Source organism: Gadus morhua, unplaced genomic scaffold (genome assembly GCF_902167405.1).
Source record: "Gadus morhua unplaced genomic scaffold, gadMor3.0, whole genome shotgun sequence".
In the NCBI taxonomy this organism is placed as follows: Eukaryota; Metazoa; Chordata; class Actinopteri; order Gadiformes; family Gadidae; genus Gadus; species Gadus morhua.
The window spans coordinates 13,334-34,462 of record NW_021963956.1 but is presented as its reverse complement, the minus strand read 5'-3'; the positions used below and the strand labels follow the sequence as shown (position 1 = coordinate 34,462).

At 44.5% G+C, this 21,129-nt stretch overlaps 1 long non-coding RNA gene across 1 annotated transcript; it reads right to left on the bottom strand.

Moving 5' to 3' along the window:
* Positions 1 to 19,062: 19,062 nt before the first annotated feature.
* Positions 19,063 to 20,876, bottom strand: LOC115538228 (uncharacterized). The gene is made up of 2 exons (XR_003975174.1): positions 20,453 to 20,876; positions 19,063 to 19,545 (listed from the first exon to the last, which is right to left on the bottom strand). It is a non-coding gene; the product is annotated as an uncharacterized LOC115538228 (long non-coding RNA).
* Positions 20,877 to 21,129: the final 253 nt, after the last annotated feature.

Here is a 21,129-nt window from a genome sequence, read left to right as displayed (position 1 = left end):
CTAACGTGTACGCTTGTATTAGTTAACAAAGATAATGTTTTTATCAAAATACAAATTTTAATGAAAGCACAATGGAATATGTAATTAAGTAAAGAGTAGAATTCTAAATCAAATATTTACTTGAGTTAGAGTAACATTACAGACTTAAAAAGGGAACGTGAAAAGTACTCGTCACCCGAATTTTTTTTTTACTTTTTTACTCATTTGCGTTACTTGTAATGCGTTACTACCCACCACTGCATCTAATATAAATATATCTAAAACTGAGTGAAAGTGCAGTTGAATGACGTGTAAACATGATAACCCAATATTGCACAAGTCCTTAGAAAGTGAGTGAGGCAGGTAGATAAATAGATGGTTCACAGAAGGGAATTGACCAGTTCCCTTGTAGCTTCCACGTGCCTCATTGTCCGAGAGGTCAGGTGTTAGCAACGTTTAGCGCCCGTATGGCCTTGGGGTAGAAGCTACATTTTAGTCTGGTTGTCCGTGCAGCCGTAGTCCTGAAGCGCTACCCGGGTGGGATGGATCCCTGGAGATCTTGGTAGCCTTCATGAGGCAGCGGGTGTTGCACAGTTCCTCCAGAGAGGGGACAGGGCAGCCGATGATCTTCTGGGCTGAATTAACGACCTGCTGTAGTGCCTTCCTCTCTGCAGCTGTGCAAATGGAGAACCACACGCAGATACAGTAGGTGATGATGCTCTCAACTGAACAGCGGTAGAAGGTCACGAGCAACTCCTCTCTAAGCTGGTAGTTCCTGAGGCCTCTCAGGAAATAGAGTCGCTGTTGTGCCTTCTTGATGATGGCTGTGGTGTTGGTCCTCCAGGACCTCCAGTGGAGGTGTTCAGGCAGGGTGGGATGATGGCCCGGGACCGGGAGCGCTTAAACATCTTGGTGAGGACCCCGGTCAGCTGGTCAGTCCCTCAGCACCCTTCCCGGGACCCCTTTTCAGGGGTTCACCGCCTTCAGCGTGCGTCGCACCTCGTGTTCTGTGAGGGTGAGGCTGCTGGGGGCTGGTGGGTGTGAGGGTTGTGATGTGCCTTCCCCCCTCGGCCCCGTCTCGAACCGCGCGTAGGAGTTCAGCTCTTCCGCCAGCTGTGGGTTATCCCCGTCAGATCCGGGGCCGTGAACCGTCTGTCTCCCGGTGTCCGGGCCATGTCTTCGGGTGCTCCGTGTTCGCCTAGGTATTCAGCTGAGATGTTCCTCTCACTGTGTGTACCGATCCCTAGCGAGTCGTGTCTGCTGTAGGCAGTAGGCTGTGTGTGCACAGCAATTGTCTACTGATACTGAAACTAAAACTGGGACGTACATAAAACCGTACATAAATAAACCAGAGAAGGCACCATCCGGAGGAGCTCCAAGCCGTGTGTCTGTGTGTGCCGCCATCTTGCACATACTTCCTATGAGCTGTGCTCGTAATCTGTGTATAAAGACAAGAGACAGTGATGTATAGAGCATGTCTCTCAGATAGCACTTGCTATGCTACCATTACGTCGGCACATTATTATGGCTCCTATTGCACTCCTACCATCCCTGGAGAGGGATCCCTCTTCTGGGTTCCTTCTCCAGGTTCCTTGATATTAGGGGGGGTTTCCCTGACCTTTGGGGGGCTAAGGTCAGGGGGCGTCCTTTAAGAAGCGGCCTGTGAAGCCCTTCAGATCTCTGGTCCAGGGCGTTCTAAACTGTTTGACCTGATGGGGATGTGGTGTTTCTAGGCTGCTTGGACGGCCGGGGAGTTTCCCCCACAGTGCCATCCCCCCAAACACAGACATGTTGCCATGGCTGAGAATATATTGTGAAATACACTCAATGATTATTCTGAAGACATGAAAAAAAACACAAGACTAAGCACGCGCGCGCGCGCGCACACACACACACACACACACACACACACACACACACACACACACACACACACACACACACACACACAGCCCACAGATAACCAGGGGTTATCAAAGGGTTTAGCGTCCTGTAGCTCTACGTATCTGGAGACGCAGCGGTGCAAAGGAGGAAATGAAGATCTCAAGGTAAATAAGTTTCTTCATTACTATTACCATATAAGCCTGCAAGTCTGCAAGTATCCATCACAGCTTGCACAACAGCAAAGATGTCTGTTTGTGTGTGTGTGTCTGTTTGTGTGTGTGTGTGTGCGTGTGTTTGTCAACATTAACTTTTTTATGAGGCCTTTTCCCTCGGATAAGTACATTAACCTTTTACTTGTCAAAGCATAAAAGTCACTTTTACGAGTAAAAATTTGTCGTCTTACAATTCAATTTTTTTTCCTGTTTGCGAATGGAGAATGTGGAATTCAAAAGTCCAACAGTTGCAATCATTCACACCATGTCAACCACATCACTAAAACAGCCACATCCCTCCTCTCAATCACACCACTTCTGAGCAATGTTTAAATCCTCACTTCTTCTCAATAGACTTTCCATCTTTAAACTGTTCAGGCAGTCCCATAGACCGGTCACTCTTCATGGAGACACAGCTCGGTCCAGGGGAGTCTGCTCTCTCCTGCTGCTCTGGGCTTCACCACAACACAGCTGTTACTCAGACTAATGATGAAGTCATGATATACATCCAAACAGTGTCACAAACATAGAAATGTTTTGGTAAGACTTTACAATAAGGTACGTAAAAACGTGGGTAGTTACTGAGGAACGAATGAGGAACGAATGATGAAAGACCAGGGCCCTAACTGGGGCCCTAACGGCGCCCTAAGTGGCGGTTACTCAGTAACTACTGAGGAGTTACTGGTAAACAGACGAGGGGATACTGTGTTCGTTACTGAGTAACGAATGATGAACAACTGGGGCCCTAAGTGACAGTTATGAATTATGAATCATTCTTTACTTATTCGTTCCTCAGTAACTACCCAATTTTTTGCGTACCCTTGTTTTAAAGTGTTACCAACACACACACACACACACACACACACACACACACACACACACACACAGACACACACACACACACACACACACACACACACACACACACACACACACACACACACACACACACACAGGAGTGAATGATTGAAGTTCAACATAAACGTGGTTTGCGTGGATGTTAACATCAAGTACTGGAACAACCCGTACTGCTTTTAGACCATACACACAATGTCTCTCTCTCTCACACTCACTCATTCAATCAAAAAGTTGTGATAGAAAAGTTGAAAAGCCGTCTGCTATATCTTTTATCTTTATATTCAATTAAAAAAAAATCGTGTGGGTTTGTGTGTGTTTGTGTTTGCATTCGTCCGTGAGTCAAATGAAGACATCTGATAAAAGTAGAAGAAAAACATTGTCACTTCCTGACACTGATGATATCAGATTGCAGGCTGATGATTGGTCAGAATTAAAACAAGTGACATGTTTTTTCCAGCTGATATAGCAGAGCCGACTCCCGAGTGCAGACGCATTGGAAGCTGTCAGGGAGGAACCCTGGTAACCATCTCTGAACCGGACCCTGGACTCTCTAAGGAACCTGAGGACATGTCTTTGGACCGGGAGGAGACCGGGAAGAGAAGATTTGGTAGGTGCCCTTTTGAGAGTATTTAAAATAAATAATTCAGTAAAAAAAAAGTGTTTTCAACTGCATACATATAAAATGTACTTTTAGAAAACTTTTTTAGCCAAAGGGTCCGACCTGATGAACCAGTGACCGTATATATTTATTCTAAATAAAGATGTGTGCGTTTGAGACAAAAAGCTCACATTAACCTCACTTGACTTGTGATTATGCCCATGAGTAACGGACTATTGATAGGCATCTCAAGTAGTTGTGTGTTTCATGATATATGTTCGTTATATACGTGGAACAGAGTGCAGAGAAACTTTAGGGAGCAGAACACAAGTTTAGTTTTCTCATGACTTATTATTAATGGTAGTGCCACGTGACATTAGAGTGACAATGGTTAATTTAATCGAGAATTATGTGTTTTAATAATGGCTTCTCATTTAACTGAAGTTATATCAGGTGTACTTTTGAATTTAACATAATTCTATAAAATTTGTCATTAATATGAGCATATCTTAAATCATCCCACAATACATGTCCTTGTGTTTTCTGCGTGGGCCGATGTGAAAGACCCTGGTGACACGCAGGCCACATGCAGGCCCCTCCATTACTGTGTGTATACGTATGTAATTCTGTGTGCATTACTGTATACCTATGTGTGCGTATATGACAATAATGAGGGGAATAATAACATGTATGCTAGAGATCAGTACTTGCTCTGCTTAAAGGTTGGGTAGGTGATTTGCGAAACGCCAGCAGATTTTGAAAATACACAACTCAAATGGTCCTACCCCCTCTCCTTCAACGCTGACTCTGACTCCACCCATTCCAAGTACCTGGACGCGCAATCATGCACGAGCGCGAACAGAGATGCGCGAGAGCGAGCCAGGCTAGCGTAGGTTTTCGTTTAACAACATGGCACTACATTCAGCTGTAAGTTGCACCCAGTACCGCGGGAAGTAGGAGTGCTGGGGGTGCTGCAACACCCCCTGTCCGAGGCCCTGTCTTATCACAGAAAACGATCATTTCTAAAAACTCCGGCCAAAGTGGAGATTTCTGAAAACGCCGGTTATGTGTTGTCGTGTCAACGGGGAGAAACGGGATTTTAGGTTCTGAAGCGTCACATTATGCACCAGGAAATGCTTAACGTCATGTGAGCGCCCGCTGTACCGTATTGGTCCGAATATAAACACAAACCCCATTGTAAGACGACCTATATTTGGAAAAAAGATTTGAAGACCAGATCCGTTTTTTATGAATAAATAAATTGTATTCATTGAAATAATATACGAAAATAAAAAGGCATCGACTAAAACACTGCATTGCCACTAAACAGTAGTGCAAATAGGCCCTACTGATGTGTAGGCCTACACCAAAGACTATTCCTGACACTCCTCTGCCCCGCTGTGTTCGCTCTGGCTGTGGTCGCTCCGAACTGTTTCGGCCCGTGGCAAAGCGAGTCATCCTCGCTGCTGTCCAAGGCATTTTGAGACGCAGCATTTATTTAATGCTCATATGACCTAGTGCTGAAAAAAGGTTATATGAAAAAGTGTGAGGGTAGCGGTGGTGCGCTAAACTTGTTCTGTGAGCAGCTGGATGTGAACGATCGATTTTCAACTGTCCGCGCATGCACTGGTGTAATTGAGCTGCGCTGCTATACATCTTTTTTTATCAATGTAACGAGTTGCGAGTCTAGTGCAGGCTGAGTTTTTTTTTTTCCCAGCACCCCCTGCTGAGAATACGTTCTCGCTGCAATGGTTGGACCAGATGTTATAAACATTAAACGGTCACATAAATCATTACTATTTTTAGAAAATGTATGTTTGTTTCATATAATTGTATTGGAAGTCCTGGTTTTCACTAGGGTTGCCGCGGTGTGGACATTTTCACACCGAGTAATACACTCGTCTCCACACCGGTATTACCGAGTATAAACGGTATAAACTTTGAAACTAGGTCAACCACCACACAAGCATCGGTTTTTAGACCCTTCTCGTCCTTCAGTTGCCGCCAACGTTCGAAAGCAGCGCCTAGGATTATTCTTGATTTCAGTTTTTCTCTTTCAGCGTTTTTATTATCAATTACTCTCTGAAAAAGAGTTTTCCTTCTCTTTGCTGGTGGTGGTGGTGGTGGTGGGGATGGTGGCGTCTTGTCTGCCATGGAAATTGTCTTCTACTGCTAGGTCCAAATGTGGATTAACTAGTTCCAGTAGCTACCGCAGGATAACAACAAACAGGAGCTTGCTCTGGGTCACGAGCTCTGGGTCACGAGTACTGCACGAAGGGGTCGCGCGCGGGGCGCGGGGGAGGGGGAGTGCAGTACGACCGTTTGATTGACGTACTTACTGTCCAATGCAACTCGGTGGCAATGGAAATGATTGGCTGGAGTTTTTCGAGCCCTGCCCGTTCCACAGATGATTGACTTGTTTAATTTTCATGTCAGTACTTCTAACTCAGCGGCTGTAAGCGGGTTATGATAAGGATTTCAAGTAATTTTGCAAAAATGGCCAAAAAAGCAAATCACCTATACAACCTTTAAGTGTTTTCTAAACACGAGAGCCACAGTACCAGTCATCACTTACTGAGGTGTTCTCAGTAGATGTCTTCAGGTATTTCTTCAAGACGGGGAGGGATTCTGCAGACCGTAGGGAGTCTGGACTGTGAATGACAGCCACGCAGTATGAATATATCAGTGTGTACATTACTCTGTGTGTCCGTGTGCGTGTGCTTTAGTGCGTTCGTGAGTCTGTGTGCAGTAGAAGAAAAAATGTTTCCTTACACTGATGGTATCAGAGTGCAAGCTGATAATTGGTTAGAATGATCACAAGTGACGTTGTTTTTCCAGCTGGTAGAGCAAAGAAGAAGGCTAAGTCCAGACGCCGTGGAAGCCGTCAGAGAGTAACAATGGTCACCATCTCGGACCGGGAGGAGACCAAGAAGAGAAGATTTGGTAGGTGCCCCTTTTATAGAGAATTTAAAAGAAATAATCCAGTCCAAAACAATGATCCAAAAAAGTATGATTTCCTCCAAATACATTTAAGATTTATGTTTAGATTTTTTTTTTGCCAAAGTGACCGTGTGTGTGTGTGTGTGTGTGTGTGTGTGTGTGTGTGTGTGTGTGTGTGTGTGTGTGTGTGTGTGTGTGTGTCCTACTCCTGAACAGCTCTATGGTTTCACATCACTGTCATTGTGAGCATCGGACTGCTGAGTATTCTCCTCATCTCCCTGCGCTTCAGTGAGTCTAAATCATATCCTCCTGAATAGAATTACAATACAGTATAATCGTATCATTGATTGTATTAATAGCAATGATAATGTTAAATATTGTTTTTGTTAGATTTAGTGATAATAATAGGGTTAGCACACATACACCGCACGCACACCCATAAACACAGCCTACACACACACAAACAATCCACACACACGTGCACGAACACACACGCACATGCACACACACTGCACACACGGGCGTGCTGATGCAGGCGTTTCAAGACAAGGGCAGCGCAGGACACCGCCTACACACACACCACACACACATGCACACACACACGCACACACATGCACGTGCATACACACACTGCACACACGCGGATGCAGATGTTTCAAGACAATGGCAAGATTGAGATAACAGCCCCGCCGTCGACACACTCTCCCACCTGAGCTGTCCATCAAAGACACTTTTTTGCAAAACCTTATTTTTCTTTAAACATTCTCCATCTCCTTGAGGCTCCAGAAATGTCTTGTGATATTGAAATCCCCCCTCCCCCCTGCCGACTGTATTAGTTGTTTTATTTTTCTTATGTTTTATGTGTAGGCTATGTGTGACTGTAGGCTACTGCCGCCTGTCTTGGCCAGATCACTTGAAGAGATGTTTAATCTCAATGACGCATTCTTCTGTTAACAAAAAAAAACATCTCTCACGTCAGGTAGCCAATGTACAATCTGCAATGTAGCCCTCACAACCCCCCCCCCCCTCACAACCCCCCCTCACAACCCCCCCCCCCCCTCAACCCCCCCCCCCCCCCCCCACACAAGCCTGTGCTTTAGTTCGCTATGGTTAGGTAGGTTGCTGCCTTAGCTGTTGTAACATGAACACATTTTTCAGCTGTTTGTTATTATTATTTCCAACTAACCAATAGTAGTTGCCATGCATTTTTTTTAGTATCAATGCACTTTGAGCCCTGAATAACAGTAAAAGCTATTGAATGATTGATTTGCATGCATAGTCTACTACACTTTCCATTAAACAAATACCCCTGTAACCCAACAGTTAGCTGAACATTATATGGTCGCATCCTTCCACTCCCTGTTTTCTCACCCTGTTTAAACAAGAAATCAACTGCATTTGTCCCAGTGTTTGTGCTATGGGAAATTAAAGGTCCCATGGCATGCTACTTCATGGATGCTTTAATATAGGTATTAGTTGGCCCCAAACACAGTATTTGAAGATGTTCCTGAAATTCAGCCGTGGTGCAGAATTACAGCCACTACGAGCCAGTCGCACATTGAGCTTTCCCCAAATATGCCGTTTCTGTGTCAGTAGCTTTAATGCAAATGAGGAGGAGAGAGGCGGGTCAAGAAGGAGGGTGGGGGTGTGGCCCTGAGCAGCTTGAGGCTACGGTACCATGCGCTCTGCTTACAGTGGATGTTTCACAATGACGAAGCATACAACAATCAATCCCTTTCTCCTCAATTTCATGGTTCATGTACTTCAGGGAGTCAAAGCCAAAGTTCCTTTCCCCCAATTCCTTCTCAACCATGGCGGAGATAACCCCAACTACAGTCTGGTTGTGGAATTACTAGGGACGTCAAAGAACCAACGTTTTATGCGCCATAGCATCAAAGCAGAACGGTTATCCAAACTACAAAGCACCACACATGTGGCGCTCGCATGGTCGTAGCTCATTGTCTGATTGGCAGACTGAATTTTCTGGGCGGGCCAGTCAGAGAAAGGGGAGGTAACTTAGCCCCTTATTATTTTTTATAGGCGAGCAGGATACCTAGTGCTCGTTTTACACCGAACGCAAGTTTTAGCCACTGGGAGACGATAGGCAGGCTAGGGGAACTCATATTAATGTTAGAAAACCTCATAAAGGGAGATTTTCATGCCATGGGACCTTTAAGCAATAAAATACCCTCTCCTTCTCCAGTATCGTTCGCGACGCCCTTCTTCGTCTTTTCTTCAATTTGTCTCTAACTCATGCTCTAATCTTTCATTGATCGATTCTTCGGATGTTGTGAATGCAACGGAATATATGATGCATCGTTGCAGTAACATTTAAGATGATGGCGATGAGTTCTGCCCGTTCTGCCTCCGTGCTGTCTGCGGTCAAACCAAAACAAACTACAGTTTCAGCGGCCGCACTTATCCCGCCTCATGCGAACTTCGACCATGCGTCCAATCCCGCCCTTTGCAAGCCCACCCCCCTTGATTCTGCTGATGTCTGAACGACATTGATGTCCGCATATAAAGCATCAAGTGTGAAAAACCCTCAGGGTCGAATCTTCTGATATATAAATACGGCAAACTTAAAAATATTATGCTTGCTTCATGAATTTAGGAGAAAATTATTATGCTTGCTTCGTTACGATATAGGTGAACCAATATATTATACGTTGTAACATTATAGGCAATTTTTTTTTTTTATATTTAATTATATTACATTATGATATGGTTAAATACAATATCGACCGGGGTTTCCATATTATAGCTATGGGTTTAAAAACTACTAGAGGTTGAGCGCAGGCAACGCACACACGGACACTCTAGTCTTACTTCTATATAATAGCAGGCCTGTCGCGCCAGTTACTCAAGTTGGTCAGTGTGCACGTGCCAAGCAGCCTGCAGCTCTCACACACACACAGCACACGCAAACGCATACATACACCGCAAGCACGCACATACACACCGCATCCACACACACCGAACAAACACACCACACACATACGCAGCTGTGCACAAACATACACGGAAGCACACACACACGCACGCACACACACCACTAGCCAATACAAAGGCAGCAACACACTCGCCCAGGTAAGAGGTTATGTTTTAACCGTAACGGCTCCGCCATCGACACACGCGCAGGTAAGAACACACTAGCATGCGCACACATCGCAGCGACACTCGCCCAGGTAACACGTTATGTTTTCAAACATAACGGCTCCGTCATCGACACACGCGCCCAGGTAAGACCACACACGCACACACCGCGACTCGCCCAGGTTAGACGTTATGTTTTTAAACATCTTACTGCTACAGAATAGCAGGCCTGTCGCACAGGTGAAGGTGCGTCCACACCAAACGCGAAGGGGCGACATGACTCCATACAAATTCAACGTAGAGACTCGATCAAAGGCCGGGCCTTTGATCGATTAGCCCATTAGCCCTTTATTGGGCTAATCTGAGGAGAAATCTATGCCATAAACAGAAATATTATAGGCCTTTATTACACGGGTCTTCTCAATGCCGTGGAACGCTCCGTTCACTTGCATGGGTAGTAGTCCCGTAACTTGTCAACCCCAGCGGCAGACTATTTCACTGCTGATCAACACTACGAATGCTGGTAACGAATAAATTGTGAAAAGACACACCATGTGAAGTTATTTTCCAAATAAGATTTGAAAAACTTTGGAAGTTTATTTACAACACTATTTACATGGTTTCGGAGTAGTACACTTTGACATTTTAATACAGTTCAGCGAGAAAGGCGACGAAGAATAAGAAGGGGGCGTTCCAGTCTGCGTGAACGGGAACCCCCACCACACGAGAACGCCCATTTGTGTCTGCAGTGGGATGATATAGAGTGGCGAAGTCACGCCCCTTCCGGTAGGGCTCATGGGACCTATGAGATCGAAAAATTTGAATGGGTGTCAATGGAGAGAAAATAATTATTTTCTGGTCCCGGTCTTTATATGCCCTGGATTACACATATGTTGTTTGTGGATTTAAAGGATAATTTTTTATGCAAAGAGTTCGACCGTTTATTGTGCAATTGTTCAGATAAGGCTGTAGAGAAAACACCACTAGAAAGACTACACGGCTCGTATGTGACGTCACGCTCCCTGCGACTGGCGTGGAGAAGACCGACAATCTTCCCATCGGCATAACTGAAACTCTGCACGTGCCCCGACTTATAATGGTTTTCACCTCTTTCGATGCTTTTATCCTCCCCTTGGAAAAAGCGGTAAAGTGTGGCAGAGAGATCGCCATCTCTGTGCCGAGTTCCAAGGGCGGGTGTGGTGACGTATATCATATGCGTCGAGAGCAGCGAAGAGCTGTAGTTCACAAAGCGGCCTCACATAAAACCTAAAATGATCAAACTTCTTCACGAACATTTTTAGTTTTCTTTGCATGAAAAATTATCATTTAAATCCACAAACAACATATGTATAACATATAACATATTGTGTTTATTTTACATTTATACATACCGATATCCATTTATGTGTGCATTGAAATGTATTTGTGGGAAGAGAGTAATTTATATATAAATCACAAAGTACATTTGTGAATCCTTCTCTGTGCATTCATTATTAATGAGACTGTTCTGACCCCATAGTTATTGTATTTGTTAGAATTTGTGTTAGGCCTACTAATATGAATAATTGTAACAATAGCAACGATAATGATATTGATAACTGTAGTTATTGCTATTTTAATTAGTATTAATATTATGGACTTTGTGTTTGGTTGGCTGTGGGTCCTGTGATGTTTAGAGACGATGTCGTTCTGTTTTAGAGCTCATATCTTCTGTACTCCTCTGTCCTGTCCTAGACTCACCGTCACCCTGGAAAGAGGGGAGAGAGCACTTACTGGATGAACTCGGTGAGGGTTTTATCCAAGTTATTAAATCAATCGCGTCATTAACATTAATTTCAAAAACACCCTCTGCTTCTGTGATTCATATTGTGGTCTACTAAGTTCAGGTTTCTATTGTCGTCTATTAAGGTCATGCTTCTATGTGGTCTGTTAAGGTCAGGTCTCAGGGTTGTGTGTCCGTAACGAAGACCGTAAGATAAGCAGTTCTCTGTTTGTTCAGGATGTTCTTTTACATTCAACAGATGAATTGACACTTCAGGGCTGGATGCTTCACGACAAGAGTCTCTACCGTGTTTCTACTACTAAGAAGGGCTGGAGGGCCAGTAGAGAAGACTGTCAGAAGAGAAAGGCAGACCTGGTGGTCATCAACAGCAGAGAAGAACTGGTGTGTGTGTGTGTGTGTGTGTGTGTGTGTGTGTGTGTGTGTGTGTGTGTGTGTGTGTGTGTGTGTGTGTGTGTGTGTGTGTGTGTGTGTGTGTGTGTGTGTGTGTGTGTGTGTGAGCGTGCGTGTGGGAGAGACCAATTGTTTTTGTGAGTGAGTGAGTGATTAAGAAAGAGAGAGAGAGATGGAGAGAGAGAGAGAGAGAGAGAGAGAGAGAGAGAGAGAGAGAGAGAGAGAGAGAGAGAGAGAGAGAGAGAGAGAGAGAGAGAGAGAGAGAGAGAGAGAGAGAGAGAGAGAGAGAGAGAGAGAGAGAGAGAGAGAAAGAGATGGAGAGAGAGAGAGAGCAACATTGTGTGAGAGAGAGAGAGATTGTGTGTGTGTGTCTGTGTGTGTGGTGTGTGTGTGTGTGCGTGTGTGTGTGTGAGTGTGTTCATCTGTGTTGCATAACAACAGATGCTATTACCTTTGGAAACAGGCGTTTGTCAGCAGATTGATGGATACTTCCTGGATTGGACTGAGTGATCGAGAGAAAGAGGGGACCCACAAGTGGGTGGATGGTACCCCCATGACCGCAAGGTAAGGCTGAAGACTCTGTTCAGCAGCATCTCTTCTCTGAGAGTGACAGACTGACCTCCACTGTCTCTTCCTCGTGGTTCTCAGTTGGAGACACGTTAAACCACGCGATGACGGCGGAGCAAGAGACTGTGTCGTAGCAGGGGAGGACGGCTGGTCTGAAGAACCGTGTAAAAGACTGCACCACTGGATCTGTGAGAAGGTCCTAGACCTGGATCATCTGGAGGCTGAGCGGAACAAAGAGGGTCCGTAGACTTTGTTTGTGTTCATGAGTGGAGAACGGTTCCTCCTTTCTGTTCTCTGTGCCGTAGATACAGTAAATACACTCTTTAAGAGTTAAAAGGTTGTTGGATGTGTTTAGGTCTACCAAGGTCAGGTTTATATTGTGGTCTACCGAGGTCAGGTTTCTATTGTGGTCTTCTGAGGTCAGGTTTCTATTGTGGTCTCCTAAGGTCAGGTCACAAGGTTCAACCCTTTCTGGGTTCACCTGCACTAGTTTCTATTGGAGCTGCTGAACGGTTTGGCGTTCTTCTCTTCAAGCTCCGCCCCTGACCCGTTAACCTCTTCGTGGAGTGACTTCCCCTCCCTGGGTAATCTTTGTAGACACTGCTGTGATACTCAATCATGTATGAAAAGGCAGGTGAGAATACTGGTTGTCAATCCCCTGGATCGCCCTCTAGTGGACAGGTGTTAGGAGAGAGTGAAGGGAGTGTCTGACGCTGCATCTCTAGATCCGTGTTGTAGACGTTCACTCCTCTCCTCCTGGTTTCTTCAGGTTCAGTGATGCCCACGGAGGAGGAGGAGGAGGCCCCCAGCATCACAGAGTTCCACTCCTCTACCCACGTGTTGCCCGTGGGCCAAACGGCCCGCTACACCTGCCACGCCGGCGGCACGCCGGAGCCCACAGTAGAGTGGCTCCACAACGGCAGGCCCCTGGAGAGGGACGGCACAGACGACCAATCAGAGGCCTGGGTGGAGAGGGGGTTCCTCTTCGTCAGAGGTGGGAGGTACGGCGTGAACACGGTCTGCTGCATGGCGAGCAACAGCGCTGGCACGGCCAATCACAGCGCTGAGCTGCTTGTCTTTGGTAAGTCCTGGATCCAAGGAGAGATGTTTGTTGTTGATGTAGCAATAGTGTAACTATCATCACATGACCCCCCCCCCCCCACACATGTCATGTTCAGGAGAACAGTACTAGTGATGAATGAGTGTATTCATAACACTGTTGTTGATGTTTTCATAACATTGTTGTTGATGTGTTCATAATATTGTTGTTGATGTGTTCATAACGTTATTGCTGAGGTGTGTGTATCTATGTATGTGTACATATGTACATGTATGTATGTGTTCATATCTATGTATATGTACACAGAGCGCAGGAGAACAGTACTAGTGATGATGATGATGATGATGATGATGAAGAGCGGTTCAGCAGCTCATCATGTCTGGTTCTCCCTCAGATGCCTGTGACCTCACACTGGACCCCAACACGGCCCACAGAGACCTCTCTCTGTCTGAGGACAACAGGAAGGTGACGCGGGTTGGAGTGGACCAGTCGTATCCGGATCACCCAGACAGATTTGACTACTGGCGCCAGGTGTTGGGTAGAGAGGCTCTGACTGGCCGCTGTTACTGGGAGGTAGAGTGGGAAGGAGGGGTTAGTATAGGAGTGACATACAGAGGAATCACAAGGAGAGGACTGGGTGGTGACAGCAGGCTTGGAGCGAACAACAAGTCCTGGGTTCTTTATTGTTCTGATGATGGTCGTTACTCTGTCCGGTACAACGGTAGAGAGACAGCCCCCCCTCTCCGCCCCGCTGGCTCCACCAGAGTAGGAGTGTATCTGGACCGGCCTGCTGGCTCTCTGTCCTTCTACAGAGTGTCCCCAGGTGGAGGAGGGTCCTCAGACACACTGACACACCTCCACACCTTCTGGTCCTCCTTCACCCAGGAGGACCTCCTCCCGGGGCTCTGGGTATGGGGGGGGTCCTCAGCCTCTCTGTGTCGGTTGTAGAAAAAAAAACGGTGACCCCCCCCGGGCCCGGAGCCCCGGGCCCGGGGGGGGTCACCGTTCAGTGTGGTAAAAATTAAAATGCATCCCCCGGCGCGCACACGCGCGCGCACACACGCACACACACACACACACACACACACACACACACACACACACACACACACACACACACACACACACACACACACACTCAAACACACACACACAAACATATACACATGTACACACGTACTCAAACACACACACACACCCACACACACATACACACACACACACGCACACACACACCCACACACACATACACACACACACACACACACACGTTCACACACACACATACACATGAACACACACACATAGACACACACACACACAACATACATACACGCACACACAAACGCACACATATACACATACACATACATACACATACTCAAACACACACACACAAACATATACACATGTATACACATACTCAAACACGCACACACACACACACACACACACACACACTGAGAGGACTGATGACTGTCTCTGTGGCAATTATAGTCTCTCTCACAAACATGCACACACACACATAAACACACACATACATAAAAACAACATACACATACACACTGTGGCAGTTATAGTCTCTCTCTCTCTCTCTCTCTCTCTCTCTCTCTCTCTCTCTCTCTCTCTCTCTCTCTCTCTCTCTCTCTCTCTCTCTCTCTCTCTCTCTCTCTCTCCCCCCCCCCCCCCTCTCTCTCTCTCTCTCTCTCTCTCCTTTAAAGTATAACATGATAAACCATGAAAATACTTTTAAGATCTCCCATAGTTAGATAAGCACATTTATTATTTGAAATGTATATAAAATACCTATTGATGGTAAATGTTTGTATATTTTCAGACTTCACCAGTTTTGGTCTTAAGGGCTCTGATATCATCATATTTGTCATAATCCTGATTTACAACCTGATTTAATGCAGATTTTATGTTTTAATCATAATAACCAAGAGGTCTGTGGGATAATGTTGCATGTTGTAAATGACTTTAAACTGAATCTTGATATTTTGTGTTCTGTTTGGAACCAAGCGGCCGCAGAACATGTTCAGTTATTAAAGATACATGCACACCTGTTGATGATTTGTAAAGTCTGCTGCTTCTATTGTTTTAGTCCTTTGTTTTAGTGTTTATTGTGTACATGTGAGGGACTATTTTTCTGTCTTATTTGTTAATGAAGCATAATTGCAATAAACAACTCAGTGGATCCAACTGAATGTTCTCGTGTGTTCAGCCGATGATTTCTCGTTTTATTAATGAACAATAAGTCCATAAGTGCCTTAAGAAAAGTTATTAATCGAACAACAAATGTTTTTCTGATATTATTCTTGGACCTCCTCCCTGGGTTATGGTTGGGGGGGGGGGGGCTCAGTCTCTCTGTCGGTTGTAGAAAGAAACCACAGACAGACTGCCGGATACACACTCTCTAGTTGTGTTCGAAATCGTTCCCTATACACTCGTTCCCTATTCCCTATATAGTGTACATGATATAATGCACTATATAGGGAATAGGGAACGAGAATTCGGACACTACGCTGAACATTTCTAAAAGTCATTTGCGTCAGTAAATGCGGTATTTGTGTGAATTGATGCGCCAACATCATCTAAACAAACCGGGCTGGAGGTTGTATTGATGTTGAATGTTACATTTCCTTGTTCAAGTTTTTTTTAATTAATTTTGGATGTTAAATATTCTATGTTAAATCATACAAAATGGCATGCACCCTATTAAGTACATCCATGATAGGGAACGATTTTGAACACAGCTTCTGTCTCTCTCCATCCCCGTCTCCTTTGCGTCTCTCTCTCTCTCTCTCTCTCTCTCTCTCTCTCTCTCTCTCTCTCTCTCTCTCTCTCTCTCTCTCTCTCTCTCTTCTTTAAAGTATAGCATGATAAACCATGAAAAGACTTTTAAGATCTCCCATATCATCATTTTTATCATAATCCTGATTTACAACCTGATTTAAGGCAGATTTTATATTGTATTCATAATAACCAAGAGGTCTATGGGATAATGTTCCATGTTGTAAATTACTTTAAACTGAATCTTGATTTTTTGTGTTCTGTTTGGAACCGAACGGCAAACATGTTTAAAGATTAAAGATACGTGTACACCTGTTGATGATTTGTAAAGTCTGCTGCTTCTATTGTTTTAGTCCTTTGTTTTAGTGTTTATTGTGTACATGTAAGGGACTATTTTTCTGTCTTATTGGTTAATGAAGCACAATTGCAATAAACAACTCAGTGGATCCAACTGAATGTTCTCGTGTGTTCAGCCGATGATTTCTCGTTTTATTAGTGAATAATGCTTCCATAAGTGCCGTAATATTAATAATATATTAATCAGAAATTATAAATTTCTGATATTTTTCTTGGACCTCCTCCCTGGGTTTTGGTTGGGGGGGGGGGTGGTGCCTCAGTGAATCTGTATCAGTTGTAGAAAGAAACCACAGACAGACGGCCGGACACACACTCTGTCTCTCTTTCTCTCTCCCCGTCTCTCTCTCCGGCTCTCTCTGTCTCTCTCTCTCTCTCTCTCTCTCTCTCTCTCTCTCTCTCTCTCTCTCTCTCTCTCTCTCTCTCTCTCTCTCTCTCTCCCTCTCTCCGTCTCAATGTGGGACCGGCTCGTAGGCTGTGTGCTCCTCTCCATTGCGATACCTCCACTGTAAACAGAGCTCGTAGTGGCTGTCATTTTGCACCAAGGCTGAATTTCTTGAACGTCTTCAAACACTGTATTAAGGGCCCACTATCACCTATATATAAGAATCCATACAATCCACAAAGTAGCATGCCATGGGACCTTTAATGTCTTCCCTTTCCTGCGCTTCTGAACTTTGCTGCGACATTTACATTTTACATTTAGGGCATTTAGTAGACGCCTACAATAAGTCAAAGAAGAAAGACAATATATCTCTGTCGGTGCAGTAAGGATGTGAGAACCAAGTGCCAAGCACTAACAATCGCTAGGTTAACCCATTCCCTGAATCCAACAGAGAGGGTGAGGATAAGAGACTCTCCCTCTCCCTCCCTCCCCCCTCTCCTCCCTCACTCCCCCCATCTCTCTTTCCTTTGCTCCCCCCCGCCCTCTCTCCCCAATATATCTCTTATAGAGATATATTGGATATATTCAATATATATCCAATATATCTCTTATAGAGATATATTGGATATATTCAATATATATCCAATATATCCAATATCCTTCACTCTCTCTCGAAGGCTAGGCTGTGCTCACTGAGTCTGTACCTAGTAAAGGATTTCCTTAGTTTTGGATCAGTCACAGTTAAATGTGCTTTCCAGGGTAGGCTACCAAGAGGTTGTCAAAATTAATATGAGTAAATAACATAATGCATAAATGTATTACTTTTAACTATTACGTATTTAAGTGCTCTCGTAGTTCATTATCGTGAATGTTGTAGCGTACATGGGTCGTCGGAGGTTCCATGGCGATGTGTTCGTCATCAAATTTACAATCTAAAATATGCCATCGCTTTCTGTGATAAGTTGCTCAACTTGTGATGTTGTGATAGAATTTAAACACTAATTTAGACTAATATTGTCGGCAGGAAGAGCGCCTCGAACTAAATGAAAGTGGGGCTTTGACAATAAGCGAATGCGCGTTCACGCGAAGGGGGGTCGTAATATGCGGGGGGGTCGAAATTCGGCACAACACCGGCTGCGGTCAGCGACCCGCGGTTCACCGGGCGGCCACACGGGGGCGCTGCGGTCCTGCTGATCTCCTCAGCACCACGACGCTGAGACAACAGTAGACCAGAAATGGAGTCAACCTATATGTCCACCGACATACTCTAAATTTACATTAAAACAGTATACTATGTTTATAATTTATGATTGCATTTTGTGTGTGTGTGTGTGTGTGTGTGTGTGTGTGTGTGTGTGTGTGTGTGTGTGTGTGTGTGTGTGTGTGTGTGCGTGCGTGCGTGCGTGCGTGCGCGCGTGTGTTTCATCTGTTAAAATCTATTCAAATGAATCTCCACCGAGGTCTACTAGGGCTTTCTGGAGGCTCTTATGCCCGTTCGGTTGCTTCACTTATTTCCACTTCAACAATGGACGCGACTGCCTTTCTGAATTCCCATTGGTCGAGCGGGTCCGCCTCCTCCCTCCCCTTCAGTCCCGCCGGATCAGACCTTCAGGAGCCCAGAACATGGACCTATTAAAGAGTCCTATTAAAGCGTCTCGGTCCCAACTACATGTAGAACCAGAGCTAGAAATGTAGTGGTCCAGAAGCAATGCTTACTTTCGCTGTCTTTCCTTTTAATTGCATACGGCGTATGGTACAATCTCAAACTCGAACAATTAATCCACAGGATGATTAATCATTCACTTGTTCCGATATTTAAACCGATTTTTCAGAAATCAGTTTGCGTTTTGTTTCGACTGCGTTTTACTGTTCGAGCCTATTCACTTTAATCCTATCTCAATTCATATCATCGTATTTAAATTCAAATTAAACACAAGTAATCAAGTGAAAAGTGGAAGAAAAAATATTGCCTCCCAGGTCAATGAAGTGTTGCGCATTAGATGGACATTCATACACATTAACATTATATTAATAATGTGATAATAATGTTTATTTAAGTTATTCATATCTTGGAATACTTAAGGAAGCAGTTTCATTAAAATGTTCACTTGATCAACAGAAGACACATTTAATCTCACTAAATCATTCCTGGATCAGACATCCTTGAGAATGTAAAAATGTATTTTAATAAAATGATGGATTAAGGAATATATAGTTATGAGAATGAAACCGTATTAACATTTACATTTACATTGAGGGAGTTTAGCAGACGCTTTTATCCAAAGTAAAATTTTCCAAAATACATTAGTCAGCAGAAAGAGAAACAACAATATATCTCTGTGGGTACATTAAGGATGTTCATAGAACCAAGCACTAACCATCATTTGGTTAACCCATTCAACAAGTTGAAGTGGGAGCAGTACACGGAACTCATTCAGAAAAAAGGACAGCAAAGGCTTTAATTCGGTCCATTTGATGTAGACTGCAAAATGGCTAAGATGTTCTGCACTTCTTATGTGGAGAGTGTCTGTACCTTCTGCATAATCTGCTGGTTCGGCAGCACAGCAGAAGCACAGGAGAGTAGGCTTTGGAAAATAGGGACCACTGCCAGCTGTTAGGTACTCATTTAAATAGTCTTGAAAACACCTACAGAGAGAGTTCAGAGTAAAGCAGAAAATAATTTAGAAAAAACAAAAAAACCACTTTTTTCCACCTTTGAACTCTTACCCTCAGGTAGCAGGTCTCGATACCCAGCCCTCTCCAAAAATAGGACAAAACAGTCACTCATTCCACAATCCATCTATCTATCTATCTATCTATCTATCTATCTATCTATCTATCTATCTATCTATCTATCTATCTATCTATCTATCTATCTATCTATCTATCTATCTATCTATCTATCTATCTATCTATCTATCTATCTATCTATCTGTGATAGTAATATTCTAACAGTATTCATCAGTGATGGTAATGTTTTAAGAGTATTTGACTTCAGACTTTTCAACTTGGTCAATTTTAACCGTTAACCTGCGTTCAAACTTATTTTTCGAACGGAAATTATATTTTCAGAATCCCACTTTAATAGTTTAATTGAATACCGGATTGTATTTCCCGTTGGTCTCCTTGACGTTGAGGCTAGAGTGTGAGGACGTTCTTGACGCTTTAGCCCAAGGTGGCTATCCCTAAAGCTAACCGTTGCAGACGTCACAGAGCTTAAACAACGTCAATATGTGGCCTAGAAACACAATGTCAAGCTTAAACGGTTCCTACTATGTTCACTGGACCGTGGAGTCGGTCGGACCGAGTCGCAGGGGCGGTACAGTCTGCGTCAGGTACGATGTACCACAATGTATTTATTACCAAATAACTACTGTTTATGAATGACCAATGTCTAAATGTCGGTTTAGTTATCACGTAGCCTGTAGCCGACCTGAATACCGGTAGATCATTTAGACACCTGAACGTAGCATTCATGCTAACAACACAAGCTAGGCTATAATGTGTGATTTCAACGCATTGAAATTGTGTGTATAAACTTTTTCGGACTCACATTTTAAAGGCTTAACTGAATCTTCTCTTCACCTTATCGAAGACTTTGTGTTTTATCTCACAACACCACTGGAAGTCTGTCTTAGTGGGCTTGGAAGGTCAGGAAAAACAAAGGAAAAGTCACTAATCAGTCGTCACCTTTTCAGTGGAGTTCCAATGTACCCGAGCGATGCTATTTTTTTTAACTGAAGCTTGTAGATGAAAACGAGCTGGAACTAAAGGCGTTGAGTATGTTTGGTGTAATGAGCTCACAGGAGTCCCAGTGTTCTGCTCTCTGCGCTTTATTAAAACATTCCTGGACACGACGTTCGGTGATCATGAGTGATGTGATGATGAGAGTTGATCAGGAGCCCGTCCTCTGGCCGGGTCACATGGGGCTCCAGGTGGGAGGTCAGAGGTCAGAGCCCGTCCTCTGGTCGGGTCAGGGCCCCAGGGGAACCAAGAGGGAGCAGGGCCCCGTGGGGGCCGGTGAGGTTGTTGTGGGGGGATTCTATAGAGATTGTAGTCGCGGATGATGAGTGTGGGTGTGTGTCGTAGGTACGACCAATCCTGCAGCTTGTGGCCCCCCCTAACCTTATGGTAGGTGGGTCGATAGTATTTTAAGACTGCAGGATTGGTCGGGGAGGGGATGGACTGTGGTTTGATATCTGGAGGGGGTAGTGTAGGGGGGGGGCAGTG